At 45.0% G+C, this 22,096-nt stretch overlaps 1 protein-coding gene across 5 annotated transcripts in view; it reads right to left on the bottom strand.

Moving 5' to 3' along the window:
- syt2a (synaptotagmin IIa) overlaps positions 1-21,065 on the bottom strand; it is a 38,187-nt gene extending 17,122 nt beyond the window's left edge. The window contains exons 1-3 of one of the 5 annotated variants that reach the window (XM_029833696.1): positions 21,022-21,040; positions 20,738-20,797; positions 2,560-2,621 (exon numbers count right to left, since the gene is read on the bottom strand). The gene's annotated coding sequence lies outside the window, so the exon portion shown is untranslated. Of the gene's footprint in view, positions 1-2,559; positions 2,622-20,737 lie in introns of all 5 variants that reach the window. The other 4 variants (XM_029833695.1, XM_029833699.1, XM_029833698.1 and 1 more) reach the window with 4 other exon arrangements.
- Positions 21,066-22,096: the final 1,031 nt, after the last annotated feature.

Genomic DNA, 22,096 nt, shown 5'->3' on the forward strand with positions numbered 1-22,096 from the left:
AAAGGTCCCATAGAAGCATAAAGAGGATTTTAAAAAATGACCAGTTCATCGAGACGATGCAAACAACAACAACAAAAACCTCCATAAGTCCTCACGTTCCACTAAACAGACTCAGCAGAGATTTAACTTAAAATGCATATTTACTAAGACGTGCATGTTAGGGAGACATGTAGAGACATGCACTGCTCTTATGGGCAACAATTCATGTGTGCCTTTGTTTTTGTGTGCCTTTGTTTTTGACTGTACTGGCAGTATTTGAGAGGAAAATAAGATTTTTTTTTTAGAAAGCTCCGATAAAGGGAAGCATTAAGCAGAAAATGCCACGTCCCCCCCTCTGTGGGGTGGTGCCATCAGTGAACCACACTGCGTCTCCTTGTGAGCGCCTATTTTTAGTCTGGCACAGTCAGACGGGAAAGGAACTCTTCCACAGTGTGTTTCCCTCTGCAATTTTGGAAATAACGACTTGATTTTCAATTCATCTGACAATAGGTCAGAGGTCACATGGGCCACAACATTCCAGCGGGACTGGAATATCCATCAGAACAGAATGGAGGAACTTGGACTACAAAGCAGAATTGTAGATAAAGTGGAGCATATGCAGTTTGTCTGAAGCTCATTTGCGTATTCATCCACCTGTAATGTCTCGGTCAATCAGCTGAAGGGGGCACTCAGCCTAGGATGGGGTAATTACGCCTCATCTGTTACCTGTTAACTAATTTCTCGGCTTTTGCAGCATCCGGCTGAATGAAGGCCTTTTATCTGCGCCTGCTAGACAATCTGTGCATGGCGGTGGTCAGCTGATGTGGACAAACACTGTAAAGCTGATGCCCAACTCTTGTCCAACTCCGTATTTGTTAAACGCCGTCGTGCCATCTGTCGGTCGCCGCCTCGGGTCTAATTTGCAGGTGTGAGCTCTGAGTGGTTTCAGCTGGAGGTGCACGCCGCAGCGCGGATGGGACCCGACTGAGCTCTGCTCTGATGCCTCGCTCTAAATCTAATTTTTATTTAATACTTTTGCTTTGAAGCGTAGCTGTAACACATTGCTGCGGCCTCTAGAAACAAATATGTTTAAGCGCACGATGCCAAGATGGAGTGTTAAACTGAGAAAACACATCTAGAAGGTCCTTCCGTTGGGAGTTAGCTTTTCTATCTCTGGTAGGAATTACTCCTTATACTCCTGTCCTGGTAAATAGGCTGAACGTGAGGCTGCATTCATTAACTTCGAATGGCACCGCTTACATTCCAGCCGCTAATTGCGCCCCCACCCATCCCTGAGGAATGAACTCTCATCCAGCTGATGTTCAGCTGATCAATGTTAATAACGGCAGGGCTGACACGGGGCAGAGAGGCCGCAATGATGGCAGAAGGCTGGAGGAGCAGAGTCACTCCGAAAGCAGCGCCTGGTAATCGTCCTTCCAGGTGTGGCTATTGTCCGCTTGGGTTTTATTAGCTTTCTGCAGCCTCTGAGGTAGCGGCGCGTCCATCACTCATGGAAATGTCTCAGATTAATCAGCTGAGTGCTGGAGTGTGCAGACCGTGATGGTGCACAGTGATGCTAGCCTACAGTAAATCACGCCCGTTCACAGTGGGCCGTACCCTCCTCCTCACCACGCCGTTCCTCCTCCTGGGAGAGCAGATGGGGGAGTGGGAAAACACAAAATACATCATTTCCTGCTGACATCTAGGGGTTTACAGCTGGCCACTTTTTTTTGTAAATGTTTTGCTGAATTTTAGGACTCAATCTCAAAAATTTCCAAGTATAAACCAGGATTATATTATATAGCGTCGGATGTTATAGACAGACACTGTTTGATTTAATGACCAGCGCTGCTCTTGACGCTGCCACAGCAACTGTTTGTGTCTCACTCTAAGAGTGAGTGAGTATTGAATGTGTTTTTAAGTGTGTAAAGTGGCCAAATGACAACAGTCTATTAAACGCTCAATCAGAGAGTAACACCCATAATGCAATTCTGAATATTGAATTAATATATGTCTCCAGACAACGAGACCCATTAAATCTAAGATTTTTCCCATATTTGGAGCTCGACAATTGTTCATTCTGGACCCCAGTTCATGTAGCATCTGATAGTTAGTAGGATTACAGAATTACTGGAGCCAGCTTTAGCTAAACATCCGGTCTCTCTTATTCTTGCAACTTTCAATAAAAAATGGAAGCTGCGGAATCAAGTCTAAATCAATCACACTTCTCGCTCACATCAAAAGTCCGAAAGTGAGCAGCTAATTTTTTTCCTTTGATGGTGAGTGGCGTGTCAGTGCTCAGCTACAAGAGGGGGTAACATAACTGGAGAGTATCAGAGAGCATCCAAGCGTAGTCAGTGGGCCATCTGGGCTGCGCCATCACACAAAGACAGAACAGACAAGTTCGACTTCTCAACCCAGGAGAAATGGATGATATTTCTGAAAGCGGTGCTGCGGAGGAGGTTTGGAGGGGGGCGTGTAACAATGTGATGTGACCTGTCTGCTCTGACAATGGAAAGTGACAGTGATGGACGCGGACCAACAGCTGAGGAACGTAATATCTGATGGTGGGTTACTCACAGCCAAATCTGGAATCTTGAAAAGTGGTTGGAGTGAAGTCACAGTGAAAATGTTGCCACACCCTGAAAAAGCAAGAAGATTCTTACTTAGAGAAGCAGAGGAACATTTTTTTTGGCAATTCAGACAATTTTCGGGATAAAATCTCATATTAGTGTTGCCGCGGTACTCGAATGTCTCATTATTTCTCAATAAAACAGCAACAAATTTGTGAAGCCTGATAATCATCGAGAGGCAGAGGAGGTTGAAACAAGCTGTCACAGTCACTGATATTTCTGACAAAACTCCATGAACACTTGAGGATGAGAAAATGGGCCAGGAAATACACAAGATATTCCAGCAAAAGCAATTTGGAGACAAGAGTGGAAAATTGAGAGCTGACACCCGCCGATGAATGCCTGAAGACAACCGCTTTCGCCCACCCAGCTGCAGCATCTGGCATCCATCCACTGCAAACTGGGCTTCACCAGCCCTGAAGTTCCATTTTTAAAGAAAAGGAACCAAAGGGAACCACACCGAAGTTCAACGTTCATGCCGCAGAAAATGTAGCAACAGGGCCGTCCGGCCTTATTTAGTAATTGAAATTGCTGTCAAATGAATTCAAAGTGGCTCCTTCTGAAATAAAATGAATGAATATTTACCTGATTTGGGAGGTGTGTATTCACGCTGTTGAAATTTTTGCTTAGCATTTAGCTTAGCATGAGCAAAGTCAACAAACTGGACTTTTCACAATAATAAACAGGCATTTGAGTTTTAAAAAAGAGATTTATTACGATAGAGATACAATTTTTAACCTTATTAATGAACAGTTTGTTGGTTTGCGTCACACTGAAACTTTGAAAGTTAACAGTTGGGCGGCGAAACACAAGAGACACGTGAGAGCATCAAACTCGTGCTGGGAGGAAATCAGCGACAGAAATCAGACCATCGCCGGCGTCACGGGTGCAAACATGCAGCACGAACGGAATCAGTCCGGTTTCTCAACATTTGGAACAACCCATTTGTGGGTAGGTTTGCTTTTTTAAAATCTTGGCAAAACAATCAATTTCATGACTCGCTGGAGTTAATTGACTTATTTTAATTGCGTCATAAAAGAACCTCCACACCGGGAGATAACAACTTCACTTTTAATGGAGAAAAGTTGCCACAAGGCCAGGATTCGCTTGAGACTGTTGAGTATTCCTTTATGCTTTATCGATCTCTCTTTTATTTCCAATTTTGAAATGCTTAAGTAAGAACGCCCATGAGCCCAAACACTGTTTTTCTGTTACAGTCTGATGATCTTCATCCTTGATTCAAAACATCTCCAGAGAACCGGGCGGCTGCTGACGGCCGCGGCGTCCTTTCATGCTACACGGAGAAAAATGGACTGTTCTCTTTGGGAGGCTGTGCAGCCAAATACCTGCAGTCCTCATTGATATACTATGAAACTGTCAAAGTGAGTTGTTTTCTGCAGGCTGAGTGGCTGCGGTGACGGGGGTGGGGGTGTGGTGGGGGACCGGGTGAAACAGCAGCGCCGCTTCACACTGCAGTACTCCGACGACACGAGTGACATTTTCATTGATTCTAACAAAGGTCAAACGACAAAGGCTGAATCCAAAATAGAGGAAAACACAAGCAGAAAAACAATGGATCTTGTCCGCCACGGTAAGAGCGCGTTTCAGCGACAACGCACGGAACATCGCAGCGCCGTCACGTCCGGGATTCGCTGACTCGGCTTTATCGGCTCTTTCAGCGAGGCTGCCTTCTTTCAGGTCGCTACGTGGCACATTTCTGCCACAACAATCCAAAAAGATACACTGGTAGGAGAGAATATTTGGGAGAAATACCTCATCTGGCAATCATGCCGTCAATTAAGAAGCTACAGCTCCTGCAATTTTAACCCGCGAGGACAAACATAAAGGTCATACCTTGGTCAAAAAAAAAGAAAAAAGTCAAACAATCACATATTGGTTAGCTGATGGGAACGACAGGCTCCAAAGTGCAGGTTCTCAGATACAATCACGTAAAAGGGAATTGCCTCTCTCGGAACATAATTGGATCCTTCCGACAGCAATCTACCACCCTAAAGGACCCAAAAAAAAAAAACATTTAATGAAACTCATCGTTTGGTCCTCAGGTCCAGACCAGACCCTGGTAATGGCGTAACATCACAGCGAACACTGACAATCAGTTCATTCAATCAATTATGGGATTAAGTGATCAGAAAAGAACTTAGAGATGGGTCAAATGTGGGTGGGTCAGATGAATCCCACCGCGCCAGTTTGGTGATTTCAGCTATTTCACAGGTAAACGTTGGTCAGCTTGTACCCTTGGTAATAGACATCCAAGCATCTGCGCGGACATCTCATGGCACACACAGTTTACTGTCATCACACTGGCTGCAGCTATCAGGGAACTTTCACTTTCTGCACAAGGCCAGAAGGATTCCCACGCGGCGTCTTCCTGGGACTGTTACTGCTGCCCAAAATCCACAGCAGATAAATGGGATGTTCATCAGATAGAAAGTGAGCATTAATTCAGCAGCAGCGCCGCGGTTGTCTCTCCTGGCCGCGGCTCGGTAACGGCGCGTGTGTGTCATTACTCAAATCAGTGGAAGGTAACAGCTTTTAAACAAACCTTTGTTTTCCCTCATATTTCAAAATATAAATGGCCGTGTTGCCCACCAGAGAGAAATTGATTCATGTGGCCTCAGACTCTCCAAAGGACCAGTTTCATTAAGGGGGGTCGCTGCTGCCCCGGCGGAGAGAAAAGTCTCTGCTTTGAAAAGATTACAGCGCAGCCTGGAAGACGGCGTTTGAACTGCAGAACCCTCAAGGACCTCGTGTTTCATTTCCCTCTGTCTGCTTCCAAGACACGTGCTTCAACATGAGTCCCACTCATGGAGGGGAGGGGGGATATTCATGTGGGGCAAAGAGAGGCTCCATGAGAATTTGGAAGGGGGGGTGGGGTTGTGGGGGTGGGGGGGTGTCTCAGCTGCCCTTCGTTCTCTCGAGCATAACATGCGACACCTGGGACTGTGCATGTGTGAGTGAGAGGCTCTTCGCACAGGAGGGATATGGCCCAAATTTAATCTGTCTATTGTGAGGGTGGCGGAGAGAAAAAAGGGCCGTGCCTGCTGAAATCCCACTGGCAGTGCTGCAATGCAGGGGTTTAACGTAGAGCGGGTAGGCAGGCGAACGTATTAAATAACCGGCCCTCTCACGGCAGCCACGAGCATGCACAGATGGATGAATGCGCGCATGCACGACCGCAAAGGCCGCTTTGATGCGAGTTACCTTGGTGAGGACTGCTAGGCGGGCTACAAAGAGCGTTTTTAACATTGTGAAATGTTGCAACGCCTACAGTGAGTTGCACAAAGCAGCTCCTCTTTAAGCCTGCTGGCTTGTTACATCTCAGGGTTTAAGGTGGCTCAAACGTGCAGGAATGTGAAGCAGAGAGGACAGAAGATGGTCTTGGCATGGCTAGAAGAGAGCACAATCTAAAAATCATCAAATTCACAAATATATTTTATTTACAGATTTCCCATAGATGTGAAATAAAGCTGCGTCAGCAATTGATTCTTAATAATATTCATTAAATTGGGCGTTCAACGACCCTGCTCGGTTTGTTTGGATGTGAGTGAAGGCTTCCCCGGGTGTAAAAAGGTGACGAGCGTGATGGGTGGCTGCTTACATGACAGGTCGCTGACTTTGTGGCTCTTCCACAGTCAGCAGAAAGCAGCAGTTGATGACACTCTGATGTGCTCTGATGTGGAGCCAGAACACAGATGAGGAAGACGCTAAATGTCAGAAATTCACCAACGTTCGCTTGAATCATTCAAAGTGTGAGGATTGATGTGGATTGAAGGTAGAATAAGTCAGATAATATCTCAGAAAGAGATAGCTTTTAGAGTGATGTTGATTCAAGGTTTTTCAAGGTGCATTTGAATGCATCATTTAAATTTGGCCCCCATGAGACACTAAATGAGTCCTGTTATTATTTATTTGATATGTAAACCTTCTTCTAGAAGATGGTTTGTAGAAGCTGTTATGAAACTGGTTGAAACAAATGTGGACGTGTAACTGAATTTGTTAGCAGATCCCCCTCATGGTTTCAGCGCAGCCTTCCTGCGGTGACCTTTAGAGCATGAACGTTCATTCTGCTGCAGAACTGTGCACCAAAAGCAGCAGTCAGAGCAGAAAAATGACAGCAAGAGCCACGAGCAATCCTACCAGATTCAGGAATATTAGTGATTCATTCTAGAAACAATTGTAGTTTTAAAGCATTAAAAAAAACATCAGTTGCAGCTAAATTCAAAATGGCTGCATGCAAACAATCCCCATGTCCCGTCTGGGTGCTTGCTCTGTCAGCTCTGTCAGCTCTGTCAGCTGCATGACACAGCATAACCAGAAGGGCTTCATTCTGGGGGCCTTTCTTAAGGAAAAGAATGAATTTCACAAGCTGCTGTTTATTTAACCTGGCAGGAGCCACCCGTTCATGGGGAGACGGGACCTGCGTGCAGAAATAAGGCGATTCATCATTCAATCTGACTGAAATGGGGAAGAACGGGGGCACACAATCCCAAAATAATGGCTTCCCTCCCTGCTTACACAGTGAATGAACTATATTTAAAAGGCACACTGGACAGAGACGAATTGTTGTTTAATAAATAAAGAGATCCTCTTACGAGCAATAACGCTGAATAAATCTAAAGGTGTGTTGGCAGACTGAATGCTAAAATATTGACTTACCGTCGTATTAATGTAATGGAAATAATTGGTAGACTAATACAGCAGAGGGTAATCTGTGCAATGACACATGGAGAAGGGAAACAATAATCCAACGCCTCCAGAATTCAATGTCTCTGAATTACACGTTTCCTGAGAGCAGCGTGGCCCAAGAAAACAACAAACTCCCCAGGGGGCCGACAAATTCCTATAAATGTCAGAGAGATTTTAGTAATGTGCTTTGTAAGCAGCAGTTTCTATTGGACGGGGCCTCTCAACGCAGTAAACTATATTACCTAACCCAATCATTTGTTCCAAACCAATGCAGCAATTCATCCTCATGATCCTATTTCATGATTTGTGGGCCCGAAAAGGCTGAAATAACGAAGGCCGTCTCGTTACGAAACTCCAGAAATGACAAGAAGAGGCTGGCTGCTATTTTTCACAGCTTGGAAACAGCCAAAGGTAGCGTAGGACAAACAGACAAGCTGAAGAAGGAGAAAAAAAGAGCGGCTGCTAGCGGCAATCACTCACCTTCAGACGGTCACTGAGCTCGTCTGCACGACAGGCCTAAATCCTGCATCATTAGTCAAACGCAGACCGATTGTGACAGTTAACCTCTCGTGATGACCGCTCTGCACCCAAAAACTGACTCAGCCTGCATAAACCTGGCCCTTAAATATGCCTCACTACACTCTTAAAGGCACTTCAAACCCACAGAAGACATTAAGAGACCCAGCACACTCACATCCGTTACACGTCTGTGAAATAACAAAGCTCAAATAACGTTTTTTCCTCGATTAAAACTTACAAAAGAGAACAATCTTCACTGCCCCGAAACGTGAACACCCTACAACTGTTATAACTTTAAATCCATGACTATTCTGCCATCTCGAGTTTTGACATCTTCCTGACTTGACCTGGAGGACTACAACCCTCCCTTGCCTTTAGGTTTCTTTTAAACTCTGTGAGGATCTGCAGATCATCTGACCATCCAGCCAACTGCTCACCACAGATGTTTAAACTTTAACTGGCACCACGAGTGTCCTCATGCCGGCAGACATTCTACCAGTTTAGCAGAAACAACTGGCTTATTGCCACTTCACTTGTGTTAACCAACTTGACCTTCTTGGCTCAGCCCAAACTGGTTTGGAACTGGGAAGCCCACCAACTCCAAAACAAGAGGCCAGGACCCCGCTCACATCGTTTGTGCTCCATCGTGCAACCTGCACCAGCCTGACAGTGGAGAGGCCTGAACATGCACGTGTCAGCCAAAAGTCATGGTGCAGGATGGATCGCCGGTGTTGGTGCCCCGCTGTCAGGCTGCTGACGCTGCCCTCGCAGTCCTGCTGCAGAATATTGTCTTTCCTGGCTTTAAAACAGCCTCTCCAGGTAAATCTGAGTGCTCCTGTACCAAACCCAGCGAGTACTGCTGAGTCTCAACATGCTAAATGAAAGTAGAAACGGCCTAAGGCACACTGCAGGCTGCAGCTTATCTGCACATGGTATTGACAGCTTCTGGAGTGAAAAATTGCTGCCATTTAACAGTTAAACACATGAATACCCTCAACGGCGAACAAGCTGTTAATTATTTTAATTAATGGCATTACCTTCCTGGACGGCTCTTGTGTGTTCAAACAGTGAGTGTCTCCAGCTGAAGAACACAAGTATCTGACCTGCGAACACTGCGATATTTAACCGAGATTATCTGTAAAGTAGACAGAGAGTCATATTTAATTAAGTCCTCATTAAAAACCAAATCAGGCGCCGGCCTTTCGACCACAACAGCACATTCAGATTTGATTAAAACCAGATATTTATGCTATGCCTCGCGGCTTGATGACATTGTGTTCTATTAAAATGCCTCTAAAGAACAAGCTAAATATCTGCAGGTTGTTTTCATTTTAAGTGCTGTTGATAACGCACTTTTAATGCCTCGTGGTTTATGCCCTAATTAGGAGGCGAAGCTTGGCCTCAGTTTACAAATCTGAGGGAAAAAGTGTTGGCAATCGCTGGATTAGCAACAACAAAGACTACCTACATTATTAATTTCTAAATATATCATCATGGTACCCCTCAAATCTGGACAAAAGAACGTCTGAATTTTAAACAAGCAGTGAGATAACAAATGCCCATTAGGAGGGTCCCAGCAGTCCGATTATTATCACCTGTCCTCACGTAGGCCTGAAATCTGCGAGCAGCATCAGCGGATGGAGGCGAGGAGAAGACAAGACCAATCGATGCCTCTGAGGAACGTTATGCTAATTGTTGACTTATCAGTCCAGGGTAGCTTTCTGTGATATGAACTCCAGGGTGCCTGTGTTGGGTGGCCATTCTGAAGATAAAACTGGAAGAGATTTCATAACTTTTGTGCAATCTGAGTGTGCTGTTCTCCAGGTTGGAGGTGTTCCTGTTGTGGAGGATTAAAATTTCATCATTGAGATAAACAGTGTTTGCCTACGATTTGCTATAATTCCTCTCTTTGTGTGCAATACTTCCAGAAAAGAATGAGATAAGAAGAGTCATGTCAAACAAGAAGTTGGGCATTAAATTAAAATCCAACTAGGAATTGTTAATCCACAATCTGAGCAACAGGACAACTCCCTCAGTGAAGCTGTAGTCCTGAAGAAATTGTATGAAGACTTTGCATGTTCTCTGAGCAGTGATCATTAAACAGCCTAAACCATGCTGTTTAGTTGAATGCAGTGTTACACATCATGACATTTGTTATATACGTAATTTAAATTTAAACATATTTGGTGAACCAGGTTATTCATTTTTTATATTTTTGGACATGCTGATGACACTCTGCTGTACTCGTCTATAAAACCAGAGGAAACAGAGCACTTAGTCAGACATCAGACTTGTCTTAGAGACACGAATGATGTCTCTGATGACCTTTAATTTCTTTTTTCTGCATTCTGGTAAAATGGAGGTCATTATATATGGGAATGCTAGCTGACCACATCAGTAATCTGGATGACATGTCTGTGACAGAGAGGAGTCATTTTTCATCAGGATCCACCCTCAGTCAATTGTTCTCTAGCAGCTCTGCATAAAATTTCCAAGATTGGTGGTTACAAAAGTACAGAAATTGCAATCGTATTTGATTAGAAAGAAGGCCAACTTTCTGTAAGGGTGATGGTACACTGATAGTTATCAGGATGGGTGCTCGCTAGCCGGATAATAGGAATTTGCTCCTTCATTAATCTGACGTAAGTGGGGGCAGTTCATCCTGAGCAGCAAGAATATCTGACTTATATCCCATGAAAATCCCTCCAACAGTTGGCGATGCTTACAAAACACCATAAACGTCAACTGGCTGATGGCTCAGAGGGGAACTTCCTTCCATTATGCTTCCAAAATGGCAGAAGCATAGACAGACAGAGCATTTAATTTCACCCACAAAGCTAAAATCACTAATATATCTGCCTTTATGGCCTGTGGAAAAAGTGCAAAAATAACTGAACTCAAATAAAGTACAGAGCCATCAGAAGATACTGGCAGTCAGCCTCTGCAGCCTCGAAAACTGGACGTTTCTGCGGTAGAAAATTCTATAAAGATTCTCTTTCCTTTTAGTCTTGACAGCATCCTCCCTCCTCTGCTGTGGTCAAATTAATGCAACCATGAAATCACCAACAGAGTAGTTCTGAGGTTCCGATGCGGAATGCATAATCCCATAAACTATTTTCTAATTGGTATGGCCATCTGGGACGGAAGAAAGCGCAACGACAATCATAGAACATTTATTTGTGCTGTTGACGATAAAAACTAAGGTCTGACGATCTTTATGGAACCAGCCTGATTTGTAAAGTTAAAATATTTCACCCCGGTCCCTTCTTCAGCAACTTACATCTCATCTGTTTCCATAAAAGTCACGGCTGCCACACAATCCCTACAACAGCTTTAACCATAAAAGGCCCCATTCTTCCTCATTCTCGGAGCATCCTGACAGATGTGAGCCAACAATTAAAAAGCAGAAAGCCTTAAAAACCCACACAAGTCTCACCACTCCGGTGCTAATAAATGAAATCATACAGAGCCACCTGACAGTATTCTATCTATTATTCAGGAGGAGAAAGGCTTGCAAAAAGTAGTCCACCTCCGGCTATGTGCTAATAAATCAATGTACAGCACACCATCTGCTGCTTGTCGAAGCCAGTGGCTGCTGTGTGCACAGGAGAACGGAACACTAATCCTTCTCATGTAGAAGAGCATGTGGGTCAGGTAAACAGAAACTCCAGCATTACATTTATACACGTACATTATCTTTTTATTCTTGCATATCTCGGTGAGCGATCCTCCCATCTCTTCCACCTGTGCAAAAGGAATTAACTGTAAGGAGAGCATAAAAATATTCCTCATTAAATATTGAGCTCCAGCATGGCAGGATGTAAGGAAGAGCCTTCAGCTCTTCTGTTCCACACTGGCCCGACGAGCCATATTTTGGAGCAATACTTTTGCACAAACGGTGGGGAATCGATGCAGTTAGACAGTCAAGCCCACATCAGTGTCGAGAATAAATGTCATAAACCTGGTGTTTTTTCTGGTATTTATATGACATTGAGCATCATTTCAACGGTGTTTCTGTCAACAGCCTCAACCAATCATTCGAGAGCTCTCCGGGGTCTTGGAGCAGACAGTACACGGAAGGCGCCATCCTCAACAACACATCGCATCCTGGATGGCTGCAGCATCGCTGCGGGTTCACGTTATTTCTCCGCCAACGCGCGTCAAAAACAATATCGCTTCTTGTCAGTCACCAAATAAACAGTCTAATTAGGTGTTAAAAACTCCTGATGCATGAAGCTGATGACTGGATTTCACAACGTTTCTCCCCTGTTTGCAGTGAAGTCGGTGTTAACTGAAGCCCCCGAGTTCTAATAAGCTTCTAACAGATGTGACGAGCGTGTGCAGCAAACGCTCACGTTTCTAGTGCAGCGTGCACTTCAACACCCTTCCCAACATTAGGTCGCACGACTCAGGCATCAGCAGGGTTTAATGTCATTTAATACTGTAATTAAAGAAATACAGACATTTCTGTTAATGACTTTGGCTTCAAACAGCTGGAGGAGAAATAATTCCAGCCTTTTGTTATTGCACAGTGGGCTTTTTATGTGTGTTTAAGGACACAACTCCCACAAATCTATTGGAATTTACAGTGAATGCTTTTCTGATATAGGTTTTTTTCCCACATGATGAGGATTTTACAGACCATCCAACCGCGTTATGTCGGTGGCAGCTTAACTGGCAACACGAGCTGTGCAGAAACACAACGTGAACTGCAGGTTTAAGTTCTGTCGCAGCTTAAATTTCCAATTTGGAGTTACTTCTTCGTTTTGTACAACCAAAATGGCGAGGCTGCAAAAATGAAAAGGACCTGTGTAAAAAGGCTCTTGAAGGTTCCAGCCGCATGTCAGGGAACAGATAAGCAGAAAATGACTATTTCATTTCATTTAAGAATTACTCTCTAATAGCACTATGCAGATTCATGTGACTCTTAGGCAGCCCTGGAGGCACCGAGGAAACATGACCAACCAGCCGTCAGACACCTACAACACAGCCAAAATGAGAATTCCTCCTCTTATTGGGAAAACAAGATGTTGTTTGGCAAACTGTGCTTTGTCTTTTAGAGCCAGACAATATCTGAATGGAAATATCTCCCTCAGCATCTTCCTGTTCATCATCAGTTAAAATCACGTCTATAAAAGACGTTCAGGATCACCTGATGGTGATTAGCTTGTTAGCCTTCCTATTTAAACTGCTTGATGGTATAATCCAATTAATGTCATGCTGGCACATAAATGTACTTGTGTATATGAAATACCTATTGGCTAAACACCAAAATCAGCTGTCTTATTCAGACAGGAGGCAGGAATACACTGGACAGGTGACCACTCATTCACACATTTACACACTTGGGCTAAATTCAAGTCTCCAATCGACATGGTGAGCATATTTTTTGGATTATGGGAGGAAAAACCTAAGCAGAACATGCATAAGCGATATAGTAAGCAACGTTAACAGTGTTGGTGTCAGAGAGAAGGTTGAAAATCAAGCTGAAAATGAAGCTCTAAATCCTCCAGATAGTGCGGTTTTATGTTGACAGGGAGGATGTGCAGCAACAGTACTGCAACACTGATCAAAACCTGCACGGTAAGTTAGGTGCATCCCCGTGTTGGCCTCTGTCAGCACTGACTTCCCTTGATACTCTTAGTGTGGAGTGTGCAGACACAAATGAGGCTCCTCCATTACCAAGTGCAACCGCCTCAAAGGTCAACGGTATCCTCCAGATGTCAGCACACGCAGACGACCAAACAGCAGGAGCCTGAACGAGCAGCAGCAGCCATCCCACCCGTCACCATGAGCAAGCGCTTGCCTGCTTTAGACTGAGGATTGAGCTGGAGCTGTTCTCTGCAGGTTCAGGTCCTGCAACACCACCATTTTAGAAGGAAAGTCGGAGCCAGAGAGGTTGAAATAACCATTACGTTAGGAGCCCCAATGATGCATTTCAATGAGAGGGCACAAACCAGCCATGCCCTGGATAAACGATACCCTGCGCTGCACTAAAGGCTCTTTACAGTGTTTAGATTAACATAAGAGCTGACAATGCACAGAACATCAACTCCAAAGCACCATACAGGGAGGACTACAGACTCCGCAGCTGCCTGGACATTCATTTCCCAACCACCAAGGTCTTTCAAAATAAAAGCTGAGTCAGCTCAACCTTGTTGAAGGGCTGCTGCGGGCGAGGGGGATTTATTTCACCTTAGAATGATGCCAGTATTTGGATTGAATGGTAACTGAATTGAATACTACACTAAACTACACTTTGAAGTCTACAGTTTTTTGTTTTTTTAGTGAAACAAGCAAAATAACCTGTCCTGTTATCGATATCCAGATGCTGATGAGTGCTGAAAGCCAGAGGGGCTTTCAGGTTGGAGAGAGTGCAATGATCCTGAGCAGCAAAGAGGTTGTGTGTTTTCTGTCTGACATTAACTAATTTCTTTCATCACTACATCAGAGGAGCCTATAAAAAGCCCTGGCTGCTGTCGACGTGCTGGGAGGCAGCGCGTAGAGCTGAATTCAAAGAAAGCGTCTGGTTAACAAACATGCAGGGAAAATGAGGGAAAATGCTCCTGAAACAGTCGTGACTCGGTCTCGGTTAGGGCCCATTTTCCTCCTAGAATTTCTTTAGCATTTTATTATTGACTCGTTTTTAATTTAGGGGAAATTCTCATGCTGAGAATGAACATTGTTAAAAGATTCACTCCAAGTTCCAGAGCTAGTATCATTAGAGTGTGCTTGTGTAAATGGACTCAAGGATGAGAGCAATTGTTTTGATCAATATAATACGCTAGATGGTGGCTCCTATTTACAAGACCCAACTATCAGGTCCCACAGAGCCTTATCATGGGACAAAAACTGATTTCTGCAATTCTCCCTCATGCTCTTGGAGATGGGGACCAATTTTCAGTGGAGCCGATATCCTCCAGAGAGATCCAATCTATATTTCCAACTTTGCAAGTGAAAGATAAAACAGAGTTGTTGCTCCTTATACCTTCGTATGTGACACTCCAACAGCACTGGACACTCGCAGTCATCAAAAGGAATATTTAGACATCAACAAAATCATCACCTTTAACTGATAAGCATTATATTGCATATGGTTACTCATGACTATAGGAATAAATAAGATGGGACAAGAGTGGGTCCGTGTGATGTCAGCATTCACTGCTGTTTTGTTGTCTCTCTCTGAATGCTGTGTCCCTCTCTGTCACCACCAAAAAGAGAAAAGCAATTTAATGACACCAACATGAGCAAAATGGTGTTTTTGCCACCTCTATGCTTCCCTCAGACTGGTGTCCTTCTAACAAAAAATAGGATTTTGCACCTGCAATTTGAAAGCAAACAGAGAATATCACAGTATATGGCAGCTTTCTCTAAAATTAAAAGGAAAAATCTTTGCAGCAGCCTGCAGTTTCAGCTAATTTAAAGGGGGTTTTATAGTACAACGCTGAGAACGGTTCCAAACCCTGAGCATAAGCGATTTTCATCATGTCTGTTGCTGTTTGTGGTGTTCTGAATGTCAGATTTGCAGACTCACTTGGAAACTGAGCTCTGCCTTTAGAAACCCCCACGAGACAGGAGAAAGAGCAGAAAATGTCTCTACATTCCTGAGATTTCAGGCGACTGAAAAAGATATTTATTGATTTGAAAGTGCTTTTCCTCTGAGCAGAAACCCACACTTTTCCAGCTGTTTACCGGCGAAGAAAACAGTGTTGGCAGGCTCTCATAACGGCAGCCATTTTTATTGTTACAATATGAAATCACAGCTTATAAACAGGCTTGATAATACGACAGGATGCGCCCTGCACCGTTCTGTGGCTCCTACCACAAAAGTTCAATTGTATCCACCTTTATGTGTGTCTGATAATGTCTAGTCAGTAAATCTACTAGATTTACTGAGATGTTGTGGCTCTTGGGGAAAGGCAATGAAATTGCTGTCATTATTATCTTCTCCTGAGAGTGTTGATGAGCTTGGAACGGTGCAGAGAGTATTTCAAAGGCCTCTTTGTGATCCCTCGGTTCTACTTTGTGCTAAAAATAATAATACAAATAAATAAATGAGATAAAACATGTGCAGAAGGCTAGATGGCCCCTGTGTTTGACGACCAGGAGGTGAGGCGTGGTGCGACAGAGTGGACGTGGAGCACACCTCCAGTGATGATGAGGTTAAGTGACAGGGGTGCAAGCGGAGCAGCGTGGTCACCGGTCGGCCAGTATCACCCCGGAGCTGAGGAGCGTCCTGAGCTCTAACACGGCTCACGTGTGAAGCCTGAATGCATTTCCTTCATGCATGCCTTGACTTTGGTTTACGTCCCACGGTGATCTTCGTCAAATGTTCAGCACACGAACGCGCATTAGTGCCGAAGACGCGGATGACACGCGGGGGGAAGACAGAGATTTCTCTCCAAAGACAAAGAAGCTAAAAACAGCAAGTCTCTTGTTCTTTTGTGAGCAGTCAGCACAAAGTCTCCATGACAAAAATGAACAACAACCTGGATATTTAACAGAAGATGACTAAATACAGTATGAAAACCCCTGCAGTCCCCCCCCCCCCCCCACACCACCCTGTCCTCCGAATCAGGGGGAATAAGACAAAATTATGACAAATTGGACATAGAGGAGGCTGTTTTCCTAAAAATTGAATGATTATCTGGCTGTATTGTGGCCGTGAGCAGGCGGCCGGGACAGGCTGCTGGATCAAGAACAAGTCATTGTGCCTCATTTGGGTTTGCATCAAATTCTTCCATCACCTTCACATCGGCCTTTAATCAATCAATCCACACACACACACACACACACACACACACACACACACACACACGTTGGCACGCCGGAGTCGGCTCCATCTCACAGGGCTGCTCGCTGGTCTAGATATCTCCGCCTCTGGCTCCACCCTCTCCCCATTAATTATGCAGCTCAATGCAGCACTCTGGATCCCTGCTGCAGCTCACCCACACTACAACACGGCTTCCTCCGACTCTCGGTGTGACAAACCACAAAGCATTTCTGTTGTTTTTTCTACGCCTTTAACCATTGACAAGTGACTGTTTAAATAAAATGAAAGCAAAACAGGCCAGAATCTTCCTACAAGATTTTTAATTTGAACATTTAACCGCCTGATGAATGAACGAATACATTCACTACACATGTTCTAAAAAGGATTATGACCTTCAGCTCCGACGTGGCTCACTACCAGCACGCTTTTATTGCCTAATTATCTTTACATGCCGCTGCCTAATTTAGCGCGCATCAGAGACAAACTTGATGAGACGCGTAGAGACGAATCTCAGTCGATCCCTCACGGGATCAGACTCTTTCACCGAAGCCCACCTCACACAAAGTAAATCAGCTACATCAGCAAGGCGGAGGGAATCCAGAAAACATACAGTGGGATGCTCTCACGCTTCAGCCGTCCAACCCCCCTAACCCCCCCCCCCCACACACACACACACACACACCCCAGGCAGGCAGTGGGATGGAAACACAGCAACTGTCTATGGAGCAGAAAGGAGCTTCTTACTCTTTGTTTCCTCGAGCCTTCACATGATTAGGATTCGCCCCACATCAGCACGCCAGTGTTTGTGTCTTTGCATGAACGTGACTTAAAGAGAGGGACAGGATGATTTCTTTCCAGGTCAAAACAGCTGCTTAATTAATCCAACGCAACTTTGAGTGCCAGTCTACTCCGGCTGAGCCATTCATGCATAAACTCGCTGCCTGGACGGAAGCTGCATTCAGTTTTTTAAATATGAGCTTAGATTCTTAGAAATCCTCTATTAGCTCATTAGCTGTCATTATTGAGGGCCATTATCACCAAAAATACCACACCGCACTCATACAAACACAGTGACTTTAATGGTGGGTTGTCCGTCTCCCTATTGTTGTCATTTCAATAAATTCAATGGAGTGTCTGTTTGCAAAGATGCTGCCGCTGGAACAAAAGCAAACAGAGAGGCAGATGTCCCTAATGAGGACAACATGGCCAGGGAAACAAGTATGATTCAGCTGGTATCAGGGAAATTCATGTGTTGTATGCTTACATAATCCGGGGGAGGGGGGAGCTGACTGCAGGCACTGGCAGGCACGGGGGGTTTGCTGCGGACACCGTGCTTCCTTTACTCCTTAAAAGTCTGTGCATCATCAGATGTCCACAATACCAGGTCAAAAAGCTCTTTGTGAGGCTGCTGTTCATCGACAGGCAGCCCCGCCGCGCTGCTGCAGGGGTCTTTTCAGTGCATGGAACCGGATGGTGAACGGAGAACGCAGCAGGGGCTGGGCACTGCAATGTACTGCAGTGCTCATCGCTCTGCTACACACACCCACTCCCTTCCATACTCGCTCTGCCTCTGACAATCGCTCAATTCATCTTTCCTCTCAGTCTCTCCCCTGCTCTTACACGCTCTTGTATTTGTCCTGCCTTTCTATCTCGGCTCTATTCTTTGCTATATAAGCTCCTCCAAGCCCAAAAACACGGCTGAAAATCTTTAACTTTTATTATCTTTATTCTCGCATCCATATTCGCACAGATCTGAAGGTAAATGTACAGAAACAGATGCCGTGTTATTTATTTGGAGGCTGCGAGAAAATGGACTCTTATTGTTGAACACACGCCGTCCTGACCTCTTTATCTCTACAGGTTCATCTTTAATATGTAATGTCAGCTTAAGAATCTGTTTGAGCAGTTTTTGCAGCAGCTTCGCTCCTCTGAACCTTTGGGAGTTTCTGCAAACTGTATTCTGGCAGGGTGGCGCCATCTTTTACAGGGGCACGGACCGGGACAGCGGGTGTCATGCGCAGAGGATAAGCAATGATGGGGTCAGCAGCTCCACAGCAAAACATCTCACACATATACATGTAGGAGGCACAAAAATGAACTTCCTACTAAAAATCTCTGTGATCTTTCCATGCTCTGAAAATCAACCTGCAGTGTATCTGTGTTTCACTATTAAAAATGTTTGTCATATTTTTTGGTATTAATGGCTCATAGTTTACACCCATGTATCGTGGAGAAGCGCCAGCAGATCTCAGACTTTAAGCCTAACGACGGATGCTGGCTAATTCTTGGAATACTGAGGGAAATCTTATGCACTTCTCATTAAAAGTCTGAGGCTGCTGATCATTCCTGTCTGATCAAGTTTCTCCCAGAACCCTGAGTTGAAACAAAGCCTGGTGGGACAGCAGGTGTCTGAGCTACAGTTCAGATCCCTTTATTACATTTTCTTGTTAGTGGAATAAAAAATGATGTTTTTGCTAATTTATAAATAGTTTTGAAATTGATTTCAAGGCAACATCATGAGCAGTTGCTAGAGGCTGCATTACCTTGTCAAGTAACATTCCCTTCCATTGCGGTCGTATTGTCGTCACCCTAAGAGTTCCTAAATGAGTGTTGTGCCAAAGCTAATTATGACAATGGCTTTGCTTTGACCCATGCAGACAAGTTGTAGCAAACCCCGACAGGACGGTGGTAGGTGGAGGTGCTAAAACCAGGAAAACGCATGTTGTTAAAAATGAAACTAGACGGGTTCTCAGCAGCTGTGCAAAAACACTGTCCTCTTCAACGCAGACTGCGTTCTAAAAGGAGAGCATGAATAATAAAAGCTCTCAAAGGCAGAGCACCAGAAGAGCTAACGACGTCCATGGATATGGAAGTGGAAACGTATATTATATAAGGAGGGTATGAGGACATTCGTTTTACGCTGTAATCAGAATATTAAACAGTCTGATCTGGCGAGTCTGTGACACGAGAACTGTCCAAGGTGCTGAACCGAGGTCCCAGCCTCTTCCTGAAGTGTTAAATAATTGATATCTGAATTACAGTTTCTGGGATGACTCTTCTGGCCTGTCCCGCCCTTGTGTTTTTCACCAAAGGAAGTGAGAGATTTCCCTCTGTGTCAGCGACGGACTGCACTTTTACATCGTAACAATGCTTCCCGGTTGAACTCTTGTCCCATTCCCTCATTCTGCAGCCGGCAGGAGGTTCTCTGACATTTAGCAGAGAAAACACACAGTGCCCACTGCTGGTCAGCGGCGTGCCTTCATTCCAAATGATGAAGGTCAGACTCAGAGAAGATGACGGACTCTACTGAGGTCACTGTTAACCTCTTCAAATAACACAGATATCAAAGGTATACTGGAAAAAAGTGTCCTCATGAGAACCAGCTGCATTTCATGCTGTTGTTTGAGCTGATTTTAAAGGAACAATGGACCGCCTCAACACTGAAATGAGAGCAGAAACAAGCACGGGGGCATTGTTTTATCGGTTATATGTACGCTGTGGTCGGATGGCTCACTCTGAATGGCTGCTGTATTTGGCGATAACTGCGACTGAAGGAACCAAAACAGCAGAAACTAAACGAAACTTATCATCAGATTCCGACCCAAATGCATCTGAGATCTCAGAAACCCACTAATATCCGAAAGAAACAAGCAGAACTTGCGTAAAACATCAGCGATAGGCTGCACGAAGAGCCCCTGGTCACACCGAACCACAGTGTTAAGCACTGAAACTTTATTCCCATCTAAACCAGTAGTAAGGTGACGATAGAAAGATGGTCGCTGGTTTGATTTGCCCTCCCTGGAACTGGGCTAAATGCTGAGGCAGCTCTGCTCTGGGATGTAATGGGATACTGCAGCACTAGAGAACCGTGTGCACACAAACTTGCCTGGAAGCATCAGGGAGTCCCACACTAGCCTCCCTCCCTCCCATCCTCCCCCCTTTTTCGCCCTTTGCATCAACTCTTTGTGTAAAAAATCACCAAATGGGATGAAAAGCTGCATTTTTGCATGCAATTATATTTTAAACTACTGAGGGACCGCTAAACCAGAGCACCCAGTGACAAAAACAACTTCATTAGATAAAATCCCAGCGTGCCAGTGACAGGAGAAGACGGCAGCCTCCTTACCTTCCGTGCAGGTCGCTCTCCCCTCTCCAGCTGCTTCACTTCTCCGCAGGCTCCGAGACACTTTGAGATAGAGAGAAAAAGAATCAGTCTCCTCTCACTTTTTCCCCCTTGTTCCCAGTTTGAGTATAAAAAGTCTGGAGTCTAACACAGCCCTGTAGGCACACCTTTACTGTCTTCCTCTATTCTCTGCCATATACACCCGCGCAAACACCCAGTCAAATGCAACCCCAAAGCCTGGAAATTAATAAAGATCTGCTCGGAGGAGGAATAAAAACTACACTCACACACACTGCAGTTTTCCCCCCCCTCTTGCCCACTCGCTCTGCTGCTTCTTTTTTTTCTGCTGTCTTTTTGCCTGCACTGCCTCCTGATTGGCTGAGCTGTTCTTCAATAACATAAGCTCTCTCCTTTAATTGGAAGGGGTCCGGTTATGTGGTGCACCAGAACCCCTCCGCCCTGCTCATCTCTGCCTCGCTCTCTCTTTTCCTTTTTTCCCCCCCAGTTAGCGGCGGCGGAGAAGAGTGCTGAGCTCTGCAATTTCATACACATCGAGCAAGGAAAAAAGGAATGAACAGGGTGGGGGCGGGGGTTCGTGGTCGAGGGGTGTCGTTTGCGGCGAATCATTGGGAATGCAGAAACTTAACAGGAAGGAAAAGGAAAAGGGGAGCACCAGTGTGGACGTCCCACAAGCTGCAGCATGTTTGGAGGGGGGGGGCAGCGGGTCAGATGGATGGATGCAGGGAGGTTTTCCTGTCATCGCTGCACTCGCCTGCTCTGCTGCAGTGTGGAGTCTGCTTTTCAGGCAGGAGGGGGGATGGGAAGCCAGGAGGAGAGTGGGGGGTTGGTTGCAGTGATGCTGAAGTACAGTTTTCCACCCAGCCAAGATATATCGGGGGGGTGGAATGGGCGGGCAGCCGCAGCGACCGGCGTTTAATGTCTTTGCCTTCATGAATTATTACATGGGCGGGAGGGTCACGATCTACAGAGCCCGTTATAAAAAATAAAAATAAAAACGCCCACCGCTCCTCAGGTTTACTTTAAGTGCTCAAATTTTAACAGACTTTGAAAAGTATAATATCATCCTAACGGATCAGTGTCTGGCTGAAAGGCTCTCGTGTCTTGGAGAAAATGGATGATTGAATGAGGTGTCAGGTTCTCTGCCCCACTTTCTTTTGGTAAATGGTGCTCAGCTGCATCGGAGCCAATATTCTAGTAGATCGATATCGGATCGTTGTGTAGAGGACGCGCCAGGCACTCTCACGTTAAGACGACGCCTGTGGCTCAATGTTTGCTGAATCAACACTGTAAACGGTCGGTGGACAAACGGCAAATTTGGGCTTTGTGTCCCGATGTGCTCGT

This window comes from Takifugu rubripes, chromosome 3 (genome assembly GCF_901000725.2).
Source record: "Takifugu rubripes chromosome 3, fTakRub1.2, whole genome shotgun sequence".
NCBI classification, from domain to species: domain Eukaryota; kingdom Metazoa; phylum Chordata; class Actinopteri; order Tetraodontiformes; family Tetraodontidae; genus Takifugu; species Takifugu rubripes.